Source organism: Neomonachus schauinslandi, chromosome 16 (genome assembly GCF_002201575.2).
Source record: "Neomonachus schauinslandi chromosome 16, ASM220157v2, whole genome shotgun sequence".
In the NCBI taxonomy this organism is placed as follows: domain Eukaryota; kingdom Metazoa; phylum Chordata; class Mammalia; order Carnivora; family Phocidae; genus Neomonachus; species Neomonachus schauinslandi.
The window spans coordinates 9084685-9098809 of record NC_058418.1 but is presented as its reverse complement, the minus strand read 5'-3'; positions in this window follow the sequence as shown (position 1 = coordinate 9098809).

The window sequence follows — 14125 nt, the reverse complement described above, 5'->3', positions numbered from 1 at the left end:
ATTCCAGATTGTATATTACTGGCATTCTTCATAAAATCCTGATTGGTTTGTTTTTTGACTTTTTATTTGGGAACAATCTTTAACTGCACAAAAAGTTGCAAGAGAAATGCAAAGAACACTCGTATACCCTTTACCTAGCTTCACCTATTATGAACAAACCGTTTTGTTCCGTTTGCTTGACACTGTGTGTGTGTGTGTGTGTGTGTGTGCGTGCGCGCGCACAAGTGTTTCCTGAGCCACTTGGGAGACCGTTGCCTAGCATGGGTCATGGCCCTTTACCCCTGTGTCCTTCAGTATGTTTTTCCTACGAGTCAGGGTCCTCTGACATAACCACACTCCACCCACCCGCTAGGAAAGCCTCACGGTGCTAGCATGTCTGTATTTACGTATCCGTCTGTGTCAGTGGACCCAGGCGTGCCCTGTGCACACTTAGTCATCCGCCCTGTTCTGCTTCGGTCTGGAACGTTTCCTCAGCCTCTGTCTTTTATGATATTGACATTTTTGACGAATACGATCCTTCCCCCTTTATTTTTTTTTATTATTATTTTTTTAAAGATTTTATTTATTTGACAGAGCGAGAGAGCACAAGCAGGGGGAACAGTAGTGGGAGAGGGAGAAGCAGGCTTCTTGCCGAGCAGGGAGCCCGATGCGGGGCTCGATCCCAGGACCCCGGGATCATGACCTGAGCTGAAGGCAGACGCCCAACCATCTGAACCACCCAGGCACCCCTCCTTCCCCCTTTAAAGAACTGTTTATTTGGGGTTGGTCTGGTGTCTCTTCATGAGATTCGGGTTGGGGACCTCTAGCTGGAACAGCACGTAAGGGATGTACTGGAAGACCCTGTGTTTGGGAAATAAGCAGCAAAGAATTTCCTCCCAGGCTTTCTCTCCCCCCCCCCCCCTTTTTTTAATTGTGGTAAAAATGTACTTATGTTCTGTGTAAGTCTTAACCATATTTCAGTTTATGTGCCAGTCCTTTCTCCTTAGACTTGGCTTGGGCTGCATTGGCCAGGCAAAAGTTTATTTTGATGAGGTCAAATGTATTGGTTTTTCTTTCGCGGTCTCTGCATTGTGAGTCTGGGTCAGAACTTTCTCTACACCCAGGTTTCACAGGAATCCCGACAGGTATTCTAACATTTGTACAATTTCGTGCTTTACATCTGGATCTCGGGTCTGTTCGGAGTTTATTCTGGTACGTTGGGGTGTTCTCTTTCCCTGAGTGGCTACTAGAGGAATTTTTTAAATGAAAAGACAACCCACTTCAGGAGATGCTGTGAGGGATGTGGGAAGGTCTGGTGATCAACATCTTGGTAACATTTACTGTCTCAACAAAAAAAGGAAAGAAAATCAGGAGTTATACCCACAAGCACTAAAACCGTGAACATCAGCGTGACGAGGGTCGGGGGTGGAGCAGGAGGGACCGAGGAGGAGAGGGACTCGTTAGGGGAAGGTCTCAATCCGTCCATAAGTTTTAAAGGAATCAGTAGGAACAGATCTATATGAGCATAGGTCTGAATGAGGTTCAAGGCACTTAGTTGAACAACCACAGAAACAACCAATGTCTAAATTCTAGAAGGGAGTTTGGCCAAGAGATGTCGTGAAAACAGGAAATTAAGAAGCAGGGCTGCAGATGCTGGGATGGGGGACCCCACCCTGGTTAGAGTTTAGGTCAGGGTCACCAAGCTGGGGACGTGGGAGGTGCACAGGGGTGGCGGAGCAGGGAGACGCTGAGGTCAGGTGTAGACACCGTGATGCGTGGTCAGGTCAGAGGCCACTGGAAGGTCTTGGGGTCTGAGCAGGAGCAAATACGGGGGTCCCCGGAGTCTGTGCATGAATGAGGGGCCCCTAAGATACCTCCCTACGTGAGAAGGGCCTGCTGGAGCTAGGGTTGGCTGCAGTGGGGAAGCTGGAGAACCAGGAGGGGTCTCAGGAGTCTCCCACCCCTGCCGGCTGCGACGGACCCAGGCAGCTGCCCCACTGGACAGAGCCGAGACTTGGGAGGGAGCCGGACCTGGGGGTCTCTGGGGTCACAACATGTTGCCGCATCTTACAAATGAGGAGACGGGCACAGAGGCAGTCAGCCACCTGCCTGGGAACACGGCGAAGAGGTGGGTCCTCACCCGGGAAATGAAAATCTTTGATGCAAACGCTAAAAGCAGAACATCTGAGGGCAAAGCTTTTGACCCTTTCAGCAAACAAAAGAGACGGACGTAATTTACAGTGAAGTCCCTCGGTAAAAGGGGTGATTTTTTCCCGATGCACCTGATTTGCCCTAATCCTCATGATCTGTACAGGATACATGTATTTCTAACTGCTGTAATTTGGTTCCAACTACCAGTTTTAACAAAGCCTGGATCAATGTATTCGGGGCTTACACTTCTCTATTTCCCCTTCTTTCTGGGCCTCAGTCTTCCTGTCAGGAAGGCAGGGGTGTTTAAAGGAGTTTTGTGGGGGAGGGCTCTTTCTCACAGGTCCCCCATGTGAGGCAGTTTCTCTCTGGAGCCTGAAGCTGGATCCCCAGATGGCAGGGTGCACGCTCCCCTCCTTTCCTTCCTTACTGGCCCTGCCCTCCCTCCCTCAGTCCTTTCTAGCTCCCTCCTCGTTCCCAGGCTCCAAAACCCTGATTCTAAAATAGTTACCGGCATGTGAAGAGGAGGGAGGTGGGCACCGGACCGCTGTAACGCGCAAAGGCAAACAGGATTTAAACAAGAAAGGAAAAAGCAAGAACCCTGCAGACAGTCTGGGAGCAGGATTTGTTTCTACATTTTGGGGCACAAAATGGTTATTATCCAGAGGCTGGGAACGAGCAGTCTTGCTGGGGGCATTGAAGCGATTACAGGACGTTTGGGATTTTCCAGAAAACCTTGAGAGTTCAGCTGCAGAGCGTTTTTGGGGGGAGACTGTGCCTGTGACTTCGGCGGCGGCGCCCCACACTCAGCCCGGGCTGGCTCTGGTATTTCATCGGGGCTTCCTCAACACCTGGATTCTGTCTGTCTGTCTGTCTGTGCCAGACATCTGCCTCCCCTGACAGCTACATGGGTGCGTATCCACAGCCACCGCCACGTCTCATCTGGATCTGGATCCGCAGTGATCCCCCTGCCACCTTCCAGACCCATCTGTGTTCCTCTCCTAGGGCTGCCCTAACGGATCCCCACAAGCTGGGTGGCGTAAAGCAACAAATTATTTTTTTTCCTTTGCTCCCAATGCTGGAGGCCAGAGGTTCGAAATAAAAATGTTAGCAGGGCCACGCTCCATCCCAGGGCTCTAGGGGACCATCTTGCTTGCTTCTCCCAGCTCCCGGGGGCTCCTGGCATTTCGTGGCTCCCACCTCCGCCTCTGTCTTTGCTCCCTCTTCTCTCTCTCATGATGGCGCTTGTCATTAGATTTAGCCCCCACTCGGATAATCCAGGATGATCTCATCTCGAGACCTTTATCACATTTGCAAAGACCTTTATTCCATATGAGGTCCCCAGTGACAGGTTCCAGGGGTTGGGTTACGATGTGGACATTTTTTTTTTTAAGATTTTATTATTTATTTGAGAGAGAGAGGGATAGAGCACAAGCAGGGGGAGCAGCAGAGAGAGAGAGGGAGAAGCAGGCTCTCCGCTGAGCAGGGAGCCCGATGCGGGCTCGCTCCCAGGACCCTGGGACCATGACCCGAGCCGAAGGCAGACGGTTAACTGACTGAGCCACCCAGGTGCCCCGATGTGTACATATTTTGAGGGGTCGTCCTTCACCCCACTATACTATCTATGCCTCTTTCTGTCTACAGTTGCGTCTACATCCTTACCTGTATCCGCATATATATCTACGCTGTATCTATATTTTTTTTTTAAGATTTTATTTATTTGACAGAGAGACAGCGAGAGAGGGAACACAAGCAGGGGGAGTGGGAGAGGGAGAAGCAGGCTCCCGCAGAGCAGGGAGCCCGATGCAGGGCTCGATCCCAGGACTCTGGGATCGTGCCCTGAGCCGAAGGCAGATGCTTAACGACTGAGCCACCCAGGCGCCCTATATCCATATTTCTAACCACATTCTTATCTCTGTGCATATCCCTGTCTTTGTATCCCTGTATCTATGTAACCAACATTATAAGTATGCAATCGACTTACAATAGGAATTATCTTATTTTTGGTGGAAGAATCCTAGCTGGTTTTTCCTGTGTATGATTTTGTATTTATCTAAATCCTTTCAAAGAGCATAGATTAGTTTTGTAATTAAAAAAAAGAAGAAATCTAGGGATGACTGGTGGCTCTGTCAGTTAAGCGTCTGCCTTTGGCTCAGGTCATGATCCCAGATCCAGCCCTGCATCCGGCTCTTTCCTCGGACGGGAGCCTGCTTCTCCCTCTCCCTCTGCCTGCCGCTCCCCCTGCTTGTGCTCTTTCTCTCTGTCAAATAAATAAATAAAAACCTTAAAAAAAATTTAAAAAGTATGCAGAAAAAAAAAAATCTGATTAGAGGCCGCCATGGGAATGAGAGATCACGGACTCCCAGGTGAATGGAACCAACAGGAGACTTTTGAAACAAATCCACCTTTTGTTGTTGTTGTTGTTGTTGTTCATAATTATCCTTTGGTTGCTAGCTGTCTGGTTGAAGAAGGAAACGGAGTGGTTCACGGCAGATCCCGTTCCAGCTTTTCATCAGAGAGACCTTACCGCAGTGGCCCACAGTCCGAACTCTTAGTTATCTCTACAGATTCCGATTCAAGCCAACCTCTTCCCACAGTTTATCATACTATCTAGAAAACACCTTTCCCATTAGAAAATAGAATTCTTGCCCAGTGCAGATGCCCTAGAAAACACAGAAAGACGCCGTGCCCATCTGCCTGCCGAGGTTGCTGCGGAGTCCTCCCTGGCCCGTATGTACGTGCATGTCACTCCTCCCACCACTAGGGGCAGCCTACTTCCCCGCCCTTGACGCCGGGAGGGCCTTGTGACTCGTTTTGACCAAAAGAATACTGCCGGTGATGCTGTTTCAACTTAGGCATCACCAGGCCTGCCTGGCCTCTCGCTCCCACCAATGATCTCTTGGAAACCAGCTGCCGTTTTGCAGGGCAGCTCGGGCTTCACTACCGAATACGTGGAGGGAGAGAGGCCACGTGGCGGGGAACCAACCCAGGCGTCCTGGCCCCCAGCCCCAGCTGACTGCAGCCACAGGTGAGGCCAACCGAAGAACCACCCAGTGAACCCAAGTGCAATGGGGTAATAATTGGATAACGTAAATGTGATGATAATGATCCTTGCTGTCTGAAGCCCAAAGCTCTGGCTGGTGGTTACACAACAGGACAGAGTTGACGCTGACGACCCCCCCCCCATCCACCCCCGCCCCAGCCCGGAGAGGGTCGCTGCTAACATTTCGATGTAGGTCCTTCCAGATTTCTTTCCCCTGTGCTCATACATGTAACTAAAAAATTAGCAATAGGAATATGTGGAATCTACATAAATAAGCATCTTGGCATTATTTTTTGTATCAGGAAAACTGTCCAAAGTGACTTTATTAATAGTTAAACTGTAGCGGGAAAAATTATGGCAAAGTTCTCCTCTTGGCTGCCAGGAACGATGCTGAGCTTTTCATAGCTATGAAAATCAAGCCCACATTCACGAGCTTAACACGTTTGTGCTGAGTTGTTTTAATACTTGGTCCTCAAGGTCCACTGGGCAGGAGCAGCTCTCTTTTGAGCACCTCCCCAATATCAGGGAGAAAAAAAGTATCCAGTCCCTAAATACGGAAAGAAACCAGCAAAATCGCAGGTAGCTAACGCCTCTTTCAATGTCTGACAGTGAGTCAAGTTGAGTAACCATTAAATAAGCCTGCATGTCTCTACATTTGAAAACAATTTAGGTTAGCTTTGTCTCAGTTCACAAGAATTCTTGAGAAGGCAGGATGAGTGCAGAGAAAACACAGCCACGTTTAAATTAAAACGCTGCTGTGGGGGCGCCTGGGTGGCTCAGTGTTAAGCATCTGCCTTTGGCTCAGGTCATGATCCCAACGTCTTAGGACTGAGCCCCGCTTCTGGCTCCCTGCTCAGCGGGAAGCCTGCTTCTCCCTCTCTTTCTGCCCCTCCTCCTGCTCATGCTCACTCTCAAATAAATAAATAAATAAACCCTTTAAAAAATAAAACTTAAAAAAGAAACGCTTAAAAAAGAAAACAGTCTGGCAGTTCCCCAAGAGGTAAAACAGAGTTACCACATGGGACGGGCTGAATTGCGTCCCCTTCAAGTTCGTACATTGAAATCCTAACCCCCCAGTACCTCCGAATATGAGGGAATGGGGACAGTAAGAGGTGGTTAAATGACATCACTAAGGTGGGTCCTCATCCAGTATGACTGGTGTCCTGATAACAAGAGATTAGGACACAGACACACAGAGGGAAGGCCATGTGAGGACAGCGAGAGAAGATGGCCATGAGCAAGACAAGGAGAGAGGCCTCAGAAGAAGTCACCTCCGCCCCAAATCTCAGACTTGTAGCCTCCAGAATTATGAGAAAATGTGTTTTGGTTGTCGAAGCCACCCAGTCTGTGGTAAGCTTTGTGATGGCAGCCTGAGGAGACTAATAGCCCCTATGACCCAGCAGTCCTGTCCTAGAGCTCTGCCCGAGAGAAATGAAAACATCTGTCCACACAAAAACCTGTCCATGAATGTTCATCGCAGCATTGTTCGTAATAGTCAAAAAGCAGAAACAACCCAAATGTACACTGACCGATGAATGGATAGCCCAAGTGTGGTAGATCCAGGAAATGGAGTATTATTTGGTCATATAAAGAAACGAAGCACTAACACGCGCTACAACATGGATGAACCTTCAAAACATTACGCTAAGTCGGGGCGCCTGGGTGGCTCAGTCAGTTGAGCATCTAACTCTTGATTTCAGCTCAGGTTATGGTCTCAGGGTCGTGGAATCAAGCCCCTCACTGGGCTCCGCACTCAGCGGGGAGCCTGCTTAAGATTCTCTCTCTCTCTCTCTCCTTCTCTCCCTCTGCCCCTCTCTGTCCTCGCGTTCTCTCTTTCTCTAAAATAAATAAAAATCTTTAAAGAAAACATTATGTTAAGTCAAGAAGTTAGTCACAAAAGACCACATATTCTATGATTCTGTTTATATGCGCTGTCCAGAATAGAGAAATCCATAGAGACAGGAAGCAGATAAGTGCCTGTCGGGAGCTGAGAGGGAAGTGGGGGAGAGAAAGGTGGGGACTGGCTGCTAATGAGTATACAGTTTCTTCTGGGGGTCATGAAAACGTTAAAAAAAATTGTGGTGATGTTGCACGACTCTGTGAATGTACTCAAAGCCACTGAACTGTACTCTTTAAATGGGTGAATTGCATGGTATGTGAATTATATCTCAGTAAAGCCATCACCCCCAGAAAAAAGAAGGAAGGGAGGGAGGGAGGAAGGAAAAAGGAAAACAAGAAAAAAAAATAATAAAAGACAAAGTTAGCTGTGGTCAAGACACAGCTGTAAGTGTCCTGATAAGAAATCAACTTTGAGATGTGCTTGTTAAGGGCAAAATACAAGGAGTAGAAAGATGTGTGGAATGTGATGCCATTCATATGGCAGAAAGAATATATCACATTGTGCATGTGTGTGTACATGTGTGTACCCCTCTGGAAGGACACACAAGACAGCTGGAGGGTTCCCCTGCTCCCCTGCTCAGGTCGAGCCTGCCCCAGCCCACCCTCACCCCCTTTCCTTGACCTTGGCTTAATCGTTTCAGGTCTTTGGTCAAAAGGAGCTTTTCCTGCTCCATCTACCTGGGATTTCCTTTCTTCTCAGGATTGTGTCTTGTGCTTCTGTCCCCCTTTAAGTTAAATAAGAACATTTATAGTAAATGAAAGTCACCTAGGATGGTGGACTTCAAGCTTTATTTTTTTGTGTCCCCTAAAAAAGTATTTTTTTAAAGATGTTTATTTATTCATTTAACAGAGGGAGACAAAGCAAGAGAGGGAACACAAGCAGGGGAGTGGGAGAGGGAGAAGCAGGCTTCCTGCGGAGCAGGGAGCCCAATGCGGGGCTTGATCCCAGGGCCCTGGGATCATGACCTGAGCCAAAGGCAGACGCTTATGACTGAGCCACCCAGGTGCCCCTAAAAAAAGTATTTTTGAAAACCTATCTTCCGGGGTGCCTGGGTGGCTCAGTTGGTTAGGCCTCTGACTTGGTTTTGGCTCAGGTCATGATCTTAGGGTTGTAGGATCAAGCCCCATGTTGGGCTCTGCACTCAGGATGGAGTTTGCTGGAGATAATCTCTCCCTCTCTCTCTGCCCCTCTGCTACTCCCCTCTGCTCACTCTCTCTCCCAAATAAATAGTCTTAAAAAAAACAAACCAACCATCTTCCCAAACATCACGTCTAAACATTTTCATCATATGAGTTGAAAAATGGGGTTTTTTTAATGGGGGGAGAAAATGCATACATTTTCTAAATGACTTGGCAGGTTGTTGACTAAGATGGTTGACTATCATTGATTGATATGAATGACTACACTAGATCTCTGCCCCCATAACGCATTTATCCCCATTTGCCAGGTCAGTGTTTGGGACCCTGCCCATGATTTTTAATAGTCATGCAACAGTCCCTGGAGTTGACAGGTAGTAATTAAACAGCTCTTTGTGTGATTAACATTGTCAGCTGGAACCAGACCTATTTTCATCTCAATGGTATCCATCAGTGGTGGGTGCTCTCTTGGATGGATGGATGGATGGATGGATGGATGGATGGATGGATGGATGGACTGTTGGGAGAATGAATGAATCAAAGAGTAAACGAATGAATGGCAAGGATGGTGATGCTGAAGGCTGCCTGACATAGTGGTTGTTTGGGATTTTAGGTATGAGAGACCAATGACTTCCTGTCCTTCTACTTCCCAGCTTGTGGGACTTGGCAAGGTCACCCCACCCTTCTCCCCACCAAGCCTCAGGTTTCTCATCTGGAAAATGGGTATATTAATAGCATTTTCCAGCTTTCTCGTTTCTTCAGCCCCACAGGTATAAATCGGTAACTTGTTGTTACTTTCTTTCGTATATCTCTAATTTCAATTATTATTTTTTTTTTGAGACAGAGAGAATGAGAGAGAGCACATGAGAGGGGGGAGGGTCAGAGGGAGAAGCAGACTCCCTGCCGAGCAGGGAGCCCGATGCGGGACTCGATCCAGGGACTCCAGGATCATGACCTGAGCCAAAGGCAGTCACTTAACCAACTGAGCCACCCAGGCGCCCTCTAATTTCAATTATTTTTAAGCATCTAATCTTGTGTAGATGAACCTTTGAGCTGCCCTCTCTTCTACACTGCCTGTTCATGTTCTCGCCCATTTTCCTCTTGTATTTACCTTCTTTTTCTCCCTGATATGCATTAATACTGTGTACATTTCTCATGTGTTCCCAACGTGTAGCAATTTGCATTGCTTCTCTTCCATTCTCTGTGTCTTTACTTTGTCTATGGTGATGTGTTAACAGAAACTCTTAATCTTTAAAAATTCTTTCCAGCTTGGGGCGCCTGGGTGGCTCAGTTGGTTGGGCATCTGCCTTCGACTCAGGTCATAATCTCAGGGTCCTGGGATCGAGCCTGCATTGGGCTCTGCGCTCGGTGGGGAGTCTGCTTCTCCCTCTCCCACTCCCCCTGCTTGTGTTCCCTCTCTCTCTCACTGTGTCTCTCTCTGTCAAATAAATAAATAAAATCTTAAAAAAAAAGAAACCCTTAAGTTTGATATAATCAGATTCACATGGATTTTGCCTGATGGTTTATATTTTTGAAGTTTTGTTTAAGATGTACTTCTTACTTACCCCAAACCCTCAAGTTCATCAGGATAGCTCCCTACATCCTAGTCTTCTGAGCTGGATTTTTTGTGTGTGGATTTTGTTGTTGTTTATTTGTTTTTGTGATTTTTGCATAGAGCTCTAGAGTCCACTTTTGTGCATAGCAGTGTGAATTAGAGATTCAGTTTTCGTTTCCTATATATATATTTACTCAGCTTCTCGTGAACCATATGTGCTTTTCAAACAAAACCCTGCTCTGACAGTTACCTGTTTAACGTGTTGAAAAGCACCAGCACCACGGTTCCCAAGCCTTGAGCTATTTTAAATTTTTATTGGAACACAACGACATCTGTCGGACACTGTGTGAACTACCAGCTCAGGTAGCTCGCAGCCTCGCCCTTCGCTACTGGCCTTTCGATGACGTCATAGCTTCGTGAAGCTGCGATTTCGCGGAGGGCAGAGAATAAAAAGCAAACCCCACGCAAAAATACATGCGAAACAGAGAATGAAGGCGGTGGTGCTCAATTTGATCCCAAGGTTTGAGAAGCTGTGCAGTGCCCAACACACACACATATTCCATTAGTAAATAATTATGCTTATTTAAAAATGAAGGGGCGCCTGGGTGGCTCAGTCAGTTAGGTGTCTGATTTCAGCTCAGGTGGTGTTAGGGGTCCTGTGATCAAGCTCGTGTGGGGCTCCCTGCTCAGCGGGGAGTCTGCTTCTCTCTCTCTCTCTCTCTCTGCCCCTCCCCCCACTCGTGCTTGTGCATGTGAGCTCTCTCTCTCTCAAATAAATAAAATATTTTTTAAAAAAAGAATGAAATTGGGGCACCTGGGTGGCTCAGTCAGTTGGGTGTGTGCGTTTGGCTGGGGTCATGATCCCGGAGTCCCAGGATCGAGTCCTACATTGGGCTCCCTGCTCAGTGGAGAGTCTGCTTCTCCCTCTGCCTCTGCCCCTTCCCCTGCTCATTCTCTCTCTCTCTGTCTCTCTCTCTCTCTTAAATAAATAAATAAATAAATAAATAAATAAATAAATAAATAATAGATAGATAAAATCTTTAAAAAAATAAAAAAGAATGAAATTAAAATATTGGGTTTTTTCTTTCAATTTATATATATTCAAATGGCTAAGTTGTTAGGACATAAGGACTTACCAGGTTGTTTGGACCAAATGAGACAATAGATGAAACAGGTATTTGTTTTGGGGCGCCGTGGAAATATGACTGAAACATGAAGAGCCCCCACACAGAACAAGTTTGGGGCTATGGGCACCAGGGCACAGAGAACTGGGGTTCTGGGGTCAGAAAACCTGGGTCTGCAACCATGCTTTGCCCCTCTTGGGCTTTGCACCACTTCTTTGCCGATGGGAACTATAAAAGTTATGGAAATTAACGAAAAAAGTTCAGATAAAATTCTTAGACCATTCCTGGCATGTCATTGGCAGTCAATAAATGTCAGCTTTAGAAAATTATTTATTTAATGAACCAAAACGGAGTCACTCTACACTCATATTTCTACCAATGGCTTTTTTCTCCACTAAATCATATTACCTGGACATTTTTTCCAGGTTGGCCCATAAGGGACCTAGATTCCTCTTTTTAATAGCTGCGCAGTTTGCTGTTACTTCCTTTTTCTTCACTCTGCATCCTTCGCGTTTTTGGATTTTTTTTTTTCCAAGTAATCTCTTCACCCACCGTGGGGCCTGAACTCACAACCCAGAGATCAAGAGTCATATGCTCTACTGACTGAGCCAGCCAGGCGCCCCTACTTTGGGTTCTTTAAAAAATAAACTTCAGGGGCGCCTGGGTGGTTCAGTCGTTAAGCGGCTGCCTTCGGCTCAGGTCATGATCCCAGAGTCCTGGGATCGAGTCCCACATCAGGCTCCCTGCTCGGCGGGAAGCCTGCTTCTCCCTCTCCCTCTGCTCCCCTGCTCCTGCTTCTCTCTCTATCTCAAACAAATAAAATCTTTAAAAAAATAATAAAAATAAAAATAAACTTCAGAGAAGTCGAGGTTCCCTGGGCTCCCTTGAACCTTTGATACAGACCTACAAAGGATTGCCTTTCTTCCTCCTAAAATAGGCTCCTGTTCTCTCCTCAGACCGTCACCCATTAGTTACTTCTGTCGGGAAGGACTTCCATTTCCCCCTCCCAGCTGTGCTGTTAGTCAGCAGCTAAGGCTATGACCCTGCCCTGTGGTACACAGGCCCTCTTGGGGGCTGGGGGGGGGGGGAGGGAGGGAGGGATGCCTGGCTGGAGGCCCTGTTTCCGAGCATTGGCCCTCATTCTCATTAAGGACACCAGCACCTTGTCACCATTGTCTCTTTTGGGAACCCTGGCAAACAACAGAGCAAGGAGCCCTGAAGTCAGAGACTGGGAGTGGAAGCTTATCTGTAAGCTTAGATGCTGTGTGACTTAGGAAAATTAAACAATCTTTCTGTGCCTTGCTTTCCTCGGCTATCTTGATTAGGTCTCATCTCGCTGTTGATGTAGAGATCAGGTGTGTGGAACACTTAGCCGGGGGCCTGGCAGGCAGCAGGGCTGAAATTAATAAAGGTTGATAAAGTTGTTACTCTTCTCAATGCGAGAGATGGACGCGCTGAATTAGATATTTGCTGGGTCAGAGCGCCCTCTGGTGGGCACAGGAAACCACAGGGAAAGGACTCTAGAACCAAAGTCTAAACGGAGAATTAATCCATTTCTTCATTCAACGAACTTCCTTGAACCCCTTCTACATCCTGGATGGTGCTGGGGACCCATCAATGCCCATGACAGTCCTGGACCCGCCCTCCTGCGGCTCACAGTTCAGAGGCTGAGACATTAGTGACGGCCCAGAGGGGGGCACCTGAAGGGGTCCAGGCACTTGAAGCTGGAATGAATGAGACCAGGGAGGAGTACACGCCAGACCTTTTCAGACCTCCGGGGCCATGATGAAGAGCTGGGCTCTGTCCTGAGGGCCCTGGGGAGCCATGGCAGGTTCTGAGCTGGGGAGGCGCAGGATCAGATTTGCGCAGCTACGTGGAAGGTGAATGGGATGAGGTGACACTGGGGAGTGGGGACCAGGAATGAGGCACCCAGACAGAAGGGATGGGGTCTGGGGGTGGGGGAGATAGCAGAATGAAGCCCAGGGCTCCATAGAGAGGGAGGGTCCCAGCCAGTCCCAGTCCAAGAGAAGCTGGGGTGGTCTCCAGTCTGATGCCCCACCCCACTCCCCAAGTATGGTGCGTGTGAATGCTCAAAGGTCTGTGCGTCTCTGTGTATATCTGGGTGGGCCGGGTGTATGTGTGAGTGCGTGAGTGTGCCTCGTGCCTCGGTGTATGTTAGAATGTGTGAGTTATGACCGAGTGTGTATTTTATGAGCGTGTTGGTTTCAGTGAATCTGTGTGTGTGAGCGTGTTAGTGTGCATTCGCGTGATTGTGACACAGGCTGACACGAGCCTACACCACACCTTGAAGCTACCAAACCTCCCTGCGTCTTTGCGCGGAGCATCACCGGGAGCTTGCGCCCTGAGCAGGCTCCCAAAGTTCGGGTGATACCCTCAGTGTAATCCCCGCATGCTGGCGACTCCCAAACACAGGGTCACTGGCTTCTTATGTGACCTAAAACAAATAAACTCAAAACAAATAGAAACAAACATAAAAATATAACCAACGTGAAGACAGGAAACCACAAAATCAAAGAGTGGGTGGGAGATGATCTCAGACTACAACTATTCTTTCACATGAAATCCATGCTTAGATTTATCCAAACCCTACTTCCTAGCTCAGCTCCCTCAGGTTTTTCCCCCCTTTCTCACCAACTGGTGGAAGCCAGACCCCGGGGGCGCCTTTCCAGGGCTGACACTGGAGAACAGGACAAAGAGGTTTCCACCCCCCATTTCCCAGGCAAAACTGAGGCTCAGAGAGCAGCGGAAGAAGAGCTCTAACCCGGGTCTGACCCCAGGGCCCTTCTTATTACCGCCCCTAGTGCTGCGTGGGGGTGTAGATTGAATACCCAGGGCTGAGGTCCCAGTGTCCCCGAGTCAGCCCCCGACCCCCACGCCCTGAGGCTGACCCTGTCCCGGCCCTTTGGCCCGTCCAGGCAAGGAAAGGGGCGCTGGGAGACTCTCGAGTGTGCGACCAGGTCTTAGAAGCGCCGGAGGGGAAAATGAGGGTTCCGGGGATAGAAGGCGACCCCCTCCCCTCGGCACCCCCCCCCCCCCCGGGTCTGCAAGATCCAGGACGCTGTCTACGCAAGTCGCGGTGCCCGGAATCCCCACAAGGAGGCGCTCCAGGACCGCTGGCTGAGGACTCGCCGACCAGGAGGCCCCGGAGCCCGCGGGTGTGCAGGCGAAATAACCTGCCGGGATCGGTTCAGCTCTGAACTGGGGGGGTGGGGAGGTGGG